Source organism: Montipora capricornis, chromosome 2 (genome assembly GCF_036669925.1).
Source record: "Montipora capricornis isolate CH-2021 chromosome 2, ASM3666992v2, whole genome shotgun sequence".
NCBI classification, from domain to species: Eukaryota; Metazoa; Cnidaria; class Anthozoa; order Scleractinia; family Acroporidae; genus Montipora; species Montipora capricornis.
Window position 1 is genome coordinate 49,289,037 of NC_090884.1, and position 10,472 is coordinate 49,299,508.

General features: G+C 38.9%; 1 protein-coding gene and 1 long non-coding RNA gene across 2 annotated transcripts in view; one reads left to right on the forward strand and one right to left on the reverse strand.

The window, feature by feature from the left end:
* LOC138025384 (tetratricopeptide repeat protein 28-like) overlaps window positions 1-1,526 on the reverse strand; it is a 40,580-nt gene extending 39,054 nt beyond the window's left edge. Inside the window, exons 1-2 of the mRNA XM_068872603.1 lie at window positions 1,363-1,526; window positions 1,058-1,106 (exon numbers count right to left, since the gene is read on the reverse strand). The gene's annotated coding sequence lies outside the window, so the exon portion shown is untranslated. The remainder of the gene's footprint in view (window positions 1-1,057; window positions 1,107-1,362) is intronic.
* An 816-nt stretch (window positions 1,527-2,342) lies between these two features.
* On the forward strand, window positions 2,343-3,433 carry LOC138038085 (uncharacterized). The gene is made up of 3 exons (XR_011130183.1): window positions 2,343-2,458; window positions 2,570-2,651; window positions 2,920-3,433. It is a non-coding gene; the product is annotated as an uncharacterized lncRNA (long non-coding RNA).
* Window positions 3,434-10,472: the final 7,039 nt, after the last annotated feature.

The following is a 10,472-nucleotide window of genomic DNA, read 5'->3' on the forward strand; positions in this document are numbered from 1 at the left end:
TAAATGGTATCTCATCTATTCATAGCCACTGTTTGTTAAGTGGTGGGAATTTGCTTCAGAACACAACCAACGAATTTGGGGCGTAAAGTAACCGTTGCTGAAGGTATCATATCGTATCATATTACTTTCCGGTAAATTAGTAATATATGCTGAGAGGGCTGCTCCTAATGCACCTTTCTGCCAAGTCTGAGAAAAATCGGGTGCAAACTACTTAAGTTTTTTGGTTTTTTTTTTTTTTTTTGAAAAAAATGGTTTAAATGCTGGGTGACCCAGGCCTTAATTTACTTGAGCCACAACATCTCTAAGGACATGCAACTAATTGCTATCGAAACAATATTTTCCAACAGACTCTATCCGTAAGGCAGGTAAGGCCAGGGAAGCTTTTTTTTTTATTTCAAAAGGCAGGACAATTGATCCCAACGGTCTTAATATCGTATAAGATTTCAGTTTATTATTTACAGTCTTTTCCGTTATTTTTCCGTTACTCTTAGTATTTGAACTCAAATTTGCTGTAACTACCATATTTTATCACATTTTTCCAGTATTACGTCAACATCCACTTACTATATATATGTACAGAAAAGCAATCCAATGTAAACTCTCATTGTACCTGAAGAAGGCTGGTTTTGCCAGCCGAAATATAGTACACCACTAAAATCAAATCTACGCTGTACCGGCTCTTTCTCAAAATATTTACCTTCTATATAGCCCATTATATGTGAGTACCCCTGACCGGGCTTTAAACCGAGTAGACATTAAGGGTTTGTTATGGCTAAAACTGATTGAATGCATTCATGGTCATTTGCTTTGTGACTTCCTCAATTTTGAACCTAAGCGGATTCAAAAGTTAAAACCTTCTTCCTTCAGGAACAATTCAATATATATCATTTACTTACTTTCTCTATGGTTAAGGAAAGACTGGAGGGAAGTATGTACAGTTCGATCACACAAGAAACAAACAAATAATTTATTACACCCCTCAAGCTAATGTTACTTATTACCTTGCAACGGTAGACAAATAACTTATTACACCCGGCAAGCCAATATTACTAAATACCTTGCAATGTTCCTCTTCAAAACCTTCTGAGCAGGAATACTGAATCTGGCTGAAAAAAAGTTAAGGGATAAATAATACTGTCAATACTGGTGGATCATTTAGATGCATCATTTGCAACTGATCATGAGTGACAGTGGTCACTTCAGAAAATAAACATGAAGGGAATTCTGACATAGTCATTAACTTGATCCAAACTGGGAAAAGAGAAATCAACAAAACGTAACGCAAAAGTCATCAGAACTGGTTTATCACACATAAATTACTTGTTTGTGTTATTAAGAAACGAGTAACAGTGAGCAACTTACCAAAATGGGTGCTAATCGACGTGAGGTCCTCGACAACAAGAAATGACCATGCAAAATTTGGTGATTTAATGTGGTTATCCATTTTAACTTTCATAACACAAATCATTTATGCCTAGTATGCAAAAAGAGTGGAACTGGAGCGGAAAGCTGAAAAGTTCTCAAGAGAACAGATCGAGGTGAGATGACTGTTCCATTACTCTAAACAATTCAAGTAATGCTTTCGTTCGGCGAGGTTCAAAGTTGTAATGAGAACGCATACATTATGCGAGGCTCTAGTCTTGCTTAGCTTTATGTAAGACTTTAAAGCGAGTAGACATTAAAGGTTTGTTATGGCCCTTAATCGTCATTTGCTTTGTCTCACCCTCAATTTTGAAGCTAAGCGGATTCAAAAACTAAAATCTCCCTTCAGAAACAATTCAAGATACATCATTTACTTACTTTCTCGATGTGTAAGGAAAGAATGTGGAGGACAGTATATAGTTCGATCACACAAGAAACAAATTTATTACACCCCTCAAGCCAATGTTACGTATTGATGGGGGCGTTGGGATTTTCGGTTTTGGCCACTTTTCACTTTTTAGGCCGGTTTTTCGGTTTTTGCACCAAAAAACGTCGGTTTTTTGGTTTTTGTGACTCTTACGGTTTCGGGTATCCCCTTTTTTTAGCATATGGTTTTCGGTTTTCAGCCAAAATACAACCGGATTTTCGAGTCTGGTATCCAACACGGTTTTCGGTTTTGCCTGTTCCGTTTCTGATTTCTGGTTTCCTCAATCGAGCGAGCGTGCCGCGGGAGTTCTCAAATGGACTCCAAACGTAGAGGTCAACTCAAGGACTTTTTGCTTGCCTAACCCTGAAGTTATTCTCTGCCTAAACAGAGGGTTGTTTTTCTGCCAAAGCGGGTTAGCACTGAGCTTGTCTGTATATGTGTCACAAAGTGTCTCGCCTTTTTTTGGTGTACCATAATAATCGAGGAGCGAGGCATTGGGTCTTAGACACCTTTTGTTGTTGCGGTTGACGGAGCAGTTCAGTCGCCTTTCATCAATTTGATGATGAATGTGACCCGGCCTGGATTTGCGGAATTATATCAATGCCATATGTGGGTTGAGTTTTTCCCCGAATACACTCTCCCGTTTTCCCCTCTCGTCAAAAAAGAAACAACGTTTGATTCGATCTACTTCAATTTAATGTGATTTGATTTCATTCACAGTTTTTTCAATTAGGGGCCAAGAATGTTGGATTTCAATGATCTCATCAACAACTGTATGTTAGTGGGTCACGTGATTAAGCAGGTGAAGCGGATAACTTCCTGAATGTTTGTGAGATGAGATTTTCTTTCATATAATCTGAATGCGTGTCACTCACTGTTGTTCTAATGAAACATGGATTGCGCGACAGCCCAAGCTAATGGTGAAATGGCTAATAGAGTGCTTTTACGTGACGTCACGGCAGTCATGTTGGTGTTCCAAAACAAAGAAATGGCGGCAATGATGGTGTACCAAACTAATCCGCTGGGAAGTGAACTCTATTTTTATGCAAAGACTTTCTTTTTTTTTCCAGGAATCCAACGTGGCTGCTGGTCACGAGAGTGAAAACGCATTATACGCTGGAGGAAAGCTTTCGACTACAATTTGTACACGTGTGGTGTTTTCTTAGACTTTTTAAAGGCCTTTCACTGTAAACTATATGACCTTGTTAAACAAGTTGTTAGCCTACGGAATAAGAGAGACTCCTTTAATCATAGTTACTTTTAAAATAGGCAAGCATGTTGAATTGCATGGGTGTTTTATCGACGTTAAACCCGCGAGGCGAACGCGGGTGATTTTTAGACCTAACAAAACACGCAAATGTGAGCGAATTTTGTGGAAAAATCCGACTCAAAGCACTTCTTGGCTTGTCAACGATTCCTGAAATCATTTCTTGTTCTCGCTCGTCCCTCGAGTCATGGGTTTGCAATTTTTTCCTGCTTTCTTTCATTCGCCCACTGCACAAATACGTTTTTTCCGTGTTATGTGCTTTTTTTAGTGTCTTCATATCTTCGCTCATTTGTCTCAGTTCTTAAATAAATTCATGGGTCACCGCTTCGAAACAAGACGCCTTTGTTTGAAAAACAGCCACAGAACAAATTCTTCACTGTTGCCAATGATTTTAAGTAATTTTGCCCGCATATTTTACCAAAATTAACGAGTAATGCCCTATGCCATTGCCCTCTACGATAGTAAAGACAAAACTTGAAAATTTATTGTCAGGTACCGACGTCCTCCACACGATAAATTTGGTCATTTCATGTACGAGAACTGCAAAGAAATGTATCAAAATGTGAAATGCACGTTCGGGGCGTGCACAGCCTTTGTTTTTGTTCCAGCATTAAGCCCGTTGTTTTATAACGCTCTGGTAGCCGTCGTGCTTACGTAAGCTCCATAGTAGGGACCTTACGATAAGAAGACGACGACGACGATGACGGCTACGAAAACGCCGCAAAACAATAGAGTTAATGAACAAAAACAAAGGCTCTGCTCGCCCTGATGCGTTTTGCATTTTAGTATATTCTTTGCCGTCCTCGTCCTCGTCCTGACAAGGACGTGAATTAACTACAATTTTAAGGTTGTGTAGATGACGTGAGAACCTGACGAAATATTTTTAATTTTCTTCCCAAACAACCACACCCTTCATGCCAATTTTATTCCCGCAATTTTGATAAACACTTTCCATTCCGAACTACTTGGAGGTATCACGAAATTATTACAATAACGGGAAATACCATTTTTACACGCCGTACTTCGGATCATGTAAAGTACGGCTTCTGAACCGGGCCTAAGAAGGTAAAACGTTGGGAAGTAAAAGTTATCTGATTTAAAGACTGCAAACCCCGGAGAGGGGGGACTTTGCATATGCATATGCTTATCGAATTTTTTGAATTAAACTCCTGAGGGAGACCAATCTGGGCGTGGCCCAGGCGTTTTTTTTTGACCCCTAAATGAGACCATATTTAAAACACATTAAATAGCCATTTTTAAATTTCCTCTCGTGCAACTCTGAACGCGACCTTCACGGCTACATATGGGCCACATAACAAGGCGTTTTGCCATGAACACCCTAAGTGAGACAAAGTCCGAAATTTACACCCCTAAGCTAGCGAGACGACGAGCATTCCCGGCCCTTTAATATGCGAGTCCCCTCCCCGGGCTGCAAACATTTTGCTTAGGCAAACGTCCAGATTTCTTTTCGCGATTTCGAAAACTTCCGGAAGGGCAAAAGCTACTGTAGGTAATAAAATTGTTGCTTGATCTCTTAATTAAATTTTCTTTCTACAATCTTTAAATTTTCAATGCGAACCAGTTAGGAGACGACAATCGATATCAATTTCTCGATTGCCGAATGCACAGTAAGTAGGAAACGCCTTTCTTCAAACGAGCGGTGTAATGAAATATCATGCGGAAACACCATAGTTTAGATATCTTGTAAATAAAGATATGAAACATATAATGTCGTCGAGAAAAGAACATCCTGACTGGCCATTGCTTTATTCATAGAGATTCTCGAGGAGAAGAATGACGATGATCATCTTATTGTCCGTCAATATAATCGTCGCCAATGGCAACGTGAGCGCAGCTTTTCTGCCATAATAACTACAGCGAAAACCGTTTTATTGAGTTTTCAAACACCTGGCTAAAAAAAATTTCTACAAGTTTTTGCTGTTTTCTTTTTACCCAAAAACGTCAAGCTTGCTCACAATCCTGTATGAATTCATTTACCCAGGGCTGCAAATAACCGCCGGTCAAAGGACAAATGTACGGTCAAAAATAGGTTTTGTCGGGTCAAATCCTTAGATGACCGGACAGTATGTCCGGTCGTTTACGCTGGTAAGGAAAAATTTAGAGTTTCAACTTTTAAATATTTAAAAGTTCGATATTATTGGCGTTTGTGAAAAAGGAGGAGAAAGTTTCTTGAAGAATGTGAAAAAATGGATCTCAATTGTTTACAAAAAATTTGGGTAGATCACTGAGTTACAGATTTCGAGATATTGGTCAACACTTCTCACGAAATTTACTCTGGTTTTTATTTTAGGTCACGTTTTTATGTTGGTTATCAATTTTGATTCACCAGCTGACGCAACCTGATTAAGTACTTTGTGTGTAGGTTACAAGCATGCACACAGTTGAAAACCCTTTCAAGCCTCATCCTTTTTCCAGTACTGTGGATGAAAAAGAGGTCTTTGAGGAAGAATCAGACGAAACTGAACACCCAACCCAAAAAATGAGGCAATATAAAAAGGAGATCCTGAAGCTGCCTTAACCCTAGATTCAGTTCAAGTTCGGTGTGCGCACGCTTTATTAAACTAAATAATGTGGGTTCTTGTGACCAGAATAAAAGTACAGATGAATTCCACTTAGTCATTTTGTTATAAATATATATATTTTTTGCTCAGATAAAATTACATTGTAAGTTGTCTTGAGTTTGTTGATAAGATAATAGACCTAATCATCCTGGCTTGCCTCACTTTGGAGCAAAGATTCTTTTGAACCTTGTCTGTGCTATCGAGACTAGTGAGGATGAGTAGCATGAAGACAAAAGGCTAATTTCTGGGCCACTATTTATGAATACGGTCTGACTCCTGAACGCGTCCCCCATTGATGAGTAAAATCGCCTGAAATTAGACGGAATAACGACAACAGAATAAAAACCAACATTTCACCTGACTTTAGACAGAGTAAAAGCCAACATCTCTAAATTCCAATTCAGTCGGATGCAGAACCTCCCTGAAAACCACTTTCGGGTGAGTAGAGATCACTAATTATTATTCATTATTATTATTATTCTCACTCCCAGGGGTCAATGGGTTTAAGTACTAGTCTAATGAAAAATGTAGTTAACATAAACGTGGTTGATTGTTTAATATGTTATAAAGGAATTTATTGTTAATCAGCCCTTATATTTTATTAAAGTGGTTTGTATATTATTTCATGTAGGTTCTTTGCAGAAAAGGCTGTAGAGGCATCCTCTTCATTTTTAAAAGCTAAGTGCAAGCCATTTTTGAGGGAGGTATGCTCTGCTAAACTGTCATTTTATTTCACCATGAAGTTTTTTCCTTCTAGTCCTCCTTTTTTTTTTCAGAAGTTATAAAAAAATATGTTTATCTTGCCAAGGTACAGAACAAGATTGCTACCCATGCACAATGTGGCTGTGCAAATTTGATTGACAAAGTTTTAGAGGTTTTACAACATTGCTTTTACATTTTCAGAACAATAACAGTACTTTACCATTACTGCACATGAGGTGGCTACGTGCTGGGAGTGATGATAGTCCTCAAATTGAACCTCAAAATTAATTTTTACCAAAGGTGCCAAATATAGTTTGTAAAATTAACAAAGGGGGGACATAAAGTAATTAAAAGAATAAACAACAATAAGGTTTTATGAACTGATCTAAACAAATGATTTTGCAAAAAGTCTCGTTTCATCCATGCAAAATTATTTGTTTTGATAAGTTTACAAAATCTTATTCTTGTTTATTCTTCTAATTACTTTATGTCCCCCCTTTGTTAATTTCACAAGTATTTTATCATTTATGGTACATATTTTACTGCCTTTTAGTGATCATGGTATGTTTTTTAACTGTTTTTAACTGTGACAAACATAGTTATGCTAATTACTCGTACATTTTAACTCGCACTTGAAAATGACCTCCGGAAGGTCGAAACGTCTTAACTTTTTATCGTTAGTTTTAAGAGAAACGGGAAACAATGCTTATTCAAAATTTGGGTAGACAAAAAAAGTACTATGGTATTTTCCGCTTCGGGCAATAGCCCTTTTCTCGGTTAGTTTTCTCATTTGCATTACAATGTAATCTAACGTGGATGCGAGGTAATTTCGGGTTAAAACTACAAAATAGCCCGAAATTGCCTCTCATCCACGTTTGATTACATTGTAATGCAAATAAGAAAAACTAACCGTGGAAAGGGCTATTGGAAGTGGCCAGAGTCCGCGTTCTTAGTGCTGCCCAAAAGAGATGCGGACTCTGGGGACGAGATTGACCGGGTTAGTGTTAGAGTGTCACCTTGCTTTTATGTTTTGGTTTTCTAATAGCGAGCCCCGAACCTCGTTCCTTGGGATTTTCACCGCTGAGAGTAGGACGGGCGGCCTACTCTCGGCAGTGAAAAGCCCTGGGAATGAGGTTGTCCCCATCCCCCCCCCCCCCCCGCACCCCCCTCTATGAAAACGAAACATGGACTTCACATCAAAAGAATGTAAAACGGCTAACAACCATTTAACAGCGACACTTGCGATCCATATTGCGAATCAAAGGAGTGGGGCCATGTTGTCACGAATGAGGGAGTTCTAAATAGAGCCAATGTGGAAGACATAGAGATCAACCTAATCAGGTGACTCCGCTGGATGCATCATGTTTATCGCATGGACAAGACCAACCAAGCAAGGCCTTATTGGCAGGTACAAAACACAGGTCATAAGTCACAGGTCATTGTTTTACCAACACAGAAAGAATCCTAAACATTCCTTTAAGCTGACCTAACAAAGGTTTTTAGGTCTAATGTTAGCTTTTGTAAACAGTTAGGGTTGTTTCTGAATTGGGAAAACAATGACCTGTGACTTGTGACCTGTGTTTTGTACCTGCTCAAGCCCTACCTTATGGCGAGCTGGCAAGTGGGACAAGAAAACTGAGTTGGTCGACCTTTACTCCGTTTTAAACCGAAGACGCATGCAAAAGAGTGCTCAAGCATTGTGAACCCATGCAATCAAATAGCCCTTTTCACGGTTAGTTTTTCTCATTTGCATTAAAATATAATCTAACGTGGGTGCGAGGCAATTTCGGGTTAAAACTACACAATAGCCCGAAATTGCCTCACATACATGCTAGATTACATTGTAATGCAAATGAGAAAAACTAACCGTGAAAAGGGCTATTGCGATCCCAATGTCTAGGTTCGCGACAGGTCGAGCGCTGTAACTATGAAATGCAGTTACAGTTACAGTAAAGTAAGAAACAACGAAATTTAAAAACAGTGCAGAACAAGAAGCATTGTCTGTACAAGCAAGACGATGCCAAATGCGTTGCCCGTTATCGTCGTTACGTCTCCGAAAAAAAACCACCAGTAAACTGGAATAAAACCGATGCAACTAAACGCATTTAGTATATTGTAGTTCAAGAAAAGAGTACCTCTGGTCAGAGATATGGAAACAAATGTAATTCAAAATGAAATATTGACAAGAAAAATTAAGATAAAACCTAGACAAATACAATATAAAGATACGCTGCCCGGTACAAAAACCCGAACTTAAAAACCTGGTGGGACAAAAATGCCAGGAAACGTACTCACGCGTCGATCGAATGCAGCGCAAATAGGGCAAGATTTTCGCACAGGTCCCTACTTCATTATGCATACACTCCTTTGTTTCAAGAAAACAATAGCGATAACAATAGATGTCCTTTGGGACTGTGGCGCTTTGTTCTTTCTTTTTAGAGGATTTTTTCTAAGTCTATATGGATTTTGAAAAAACCGGTCGAACTTCTGACTGAAAAACGGAAAATCGAACATTTTTTCCCGCAATTTTGGCACTTTTTCTGCAATTTTACCCATTTTTCAATTTTAGAATAAGCGCAAGAAGTGAAGTTTCAAGCAATCGTTGTAATAGGGTTCAGATTCTCAAACATAACAAGCAAACCAAATAAAAGTACTGTCATAAAAAGATTAATGGCTACCTGCTCTTTTTATCGTGAAATTGTTCTTTTCAATGCCCTGCTGTGGGCTCGTTTGTCTGGATCGACGAAGTTTAGGCGATGGTGAACTGTGAGATGATGTTAGCCCTTGTCTTGTAGGCAATTGTAAACTTTCCGGCCACAGGTAGCTTGGGCTAATATTTTTTCAAGGAAAGTTTACTGTCAGAAAATTGTGTGTTCTGGCGTACATTATCCATTGCAGTTTTTTCTTGAGCATCGCCAAACAGATCCATCTTCCGATGCACTTTGTCATTGCCAACTGACTGCGTTTTCACACAGGTTTTGGAAACGGAAGACGAAAGTTAATTGTTTTCTTTGCACCACTGTATGCACAGCTCGGGATAGGCTATAAGGCAGGGACAATTTCCAAATGTTCAAATCTCCCTTTGCTGACGCTTTTCAGATTTTCACACTTAAATTTTGAAGACAAAGGGTGGCATGACCCTTGTACCGACACTGAGAGGTTTGTTGTCCTTCTCACATGGACTAATACTAAAGTAATTCACACCCGTGAGCGGTACACATCTGCAAGACCCGCTAATTTCCGCAACGACAGCCGCAAAAATTTATGACTACTACGAATCATCTATTAAAAGTTCTTGGTCTGATAGTTTAAGATCCGTCTTTTCTCCTCCTTTTTCACAAACGCCAAGAATATTGAACCTTTAAATATTCAAAACTTGAAACTCTAAATTTTTTCCTTACCAGCGTAAACGACCGGACAAACTGTCCGGCCATCTAAGGATTTGACCCGACAAAACCTATTTTTGACAAGACATTTGTCCGCTGACCGGCCGTTATTTGCAGCCCTGGGCTAATGAATTCATACAGGATTGTGAGCAAGCTTGACACGGTTTTTGGGAAAAAAGAAAATAACAAAAAGTGGTAGAATTTTGTTTTAACCGGGTGTTTGAAAGCGCAGTAAAACGGTTTTCGCTGTAGTTATTATGGCAGACAATCTGCGCTCACGTTGCCATTGGCGACGATTATATTGACGAACAATAGGATGATCATCGTCATTCTTCTCCAGCTTCTCCTCGAGAATCTCTATGAATAAAGCAATGGCCAGTCAGGATGTTCTTTTCTCGACGACATTATATGCTTCATATCTTTATTTACAAGATATCTAAACTATGGTGTTTCCGCATGATAGTTCATTGCACCGCCCGTTTGAAGAAAGGCGTTTCCTACTTATTGTGCATTCGGCAATCTAGATATCGATATCGATTGTCGTCTCCTAACTGGTTCGCATTGAAAATTTAAAGATTGTAGAAAGAAAATTTAATTAAGAGATCAAGCAACAATTTTATTACCCACAGTAGTTTTTGACCTTCTGGAAGTTTTCGAAAAGAGAAATCTGGATGTTTGCCTAAGCA